The following is a 1,086-nucleotide window of genomic DNA, read 5'->3' on the forward strand; positions in this document are numbered from 1 at the left end:
GGCGGCAACAAATAATGACAGACAAGAATCTTTAGCTACCAGGCGAATCACAACCTGTTTCAAGTCTGCAAGGAATGGAGTACAGTAAGCCGTACCACAGTGGCCGGAAAGGCCTGATTAGCCCGCCAAAATAGAAGGAGTGCTATTATCAATGTAAAAACTTGTGTACGGAGGTTTTGAGTACCGCTGACACCGAATCTAACGGTATTTTTTGCGAGGGGGCATCCGTAAATTAGTTACACATATTGTCAACGCTTAAGGCCGGTCCCCTCAGCGTAAAAACTCGTGTACGGGGGCTTTAGGTACTGCTGATACCGTTTCTAACGCGTTTCCCTGATTTTCTGCGGTTTTATCCGATTTCCGACGATTTCCGACGAATTTCACCCATTTTCGACATTTCTCATCAAAATTCGGAGAAAATCGGAAAAAATCGAGAAAAATGTAGAAAAATGCGTTTGTGTTTAGAAAATTAGCGAAAGCGTATGTTTATTTGTCAGTTTGAGCACAGACAAGGTTTGGCTGAGATGTTATGGATTTCACGCGTATCAGCGCGCGCTGATTGTACGTTTTGGACCAAGTTTGTCTCCCATTTGTATCCAAATGGGCAAACATGGGCAGGTAAACTCTGTTGCACTTTGTTAGTATTACCCAAAGTAACAATTTAACGCTGGTATCCGGTTGCCAGATTGTGACACAAAGTTTTGCGGCCCTGTCAAAAGTGCACAAAAGTACAATAAACAATGATTCGGAAATACTGACTGTTGGGACCAAGTAGGTTAGTTGGGATGGACGAAAAACACTGAGAAAGTATGTTCCTATCATGAAGGATCAGACGCAAGCGACAGAGTCCACCCACGGCCTCCACTGGGGACCCCAGCCTCTTTAATAATTGGATATGACAAATCTGGGTAAAGCTCAGAGAGAGAGACGGTCGTGTTTGTCGGGCCATATCTCCGGAACCGTTCGGCCGATTTTGGAAATATTTCGCGCGCGTACGCTGGAAGCATCCATGATAATTGCTTAGACCGGTCTTTTGTGCACTACTTAGCCCCGGGGCAGCTGCAGGTGTACAAAACAGCGGCAGCT

Source organism: Frankliniella occidentalis, unplaced genomic scaffold (assembly GCF_000697945.3).
Source record: "Frankliniella occidentalis isolate FOCC.00 unplaced genomic scaffold, Focc_3.1 Scaffold308, whole genome shotgun sequence".
NCBI lineage: Eukaryota > Metazoa > Arthropoda > Insecta > Thysanoptera > Thripidae > Frankliniella > Frankliniella occidentalis.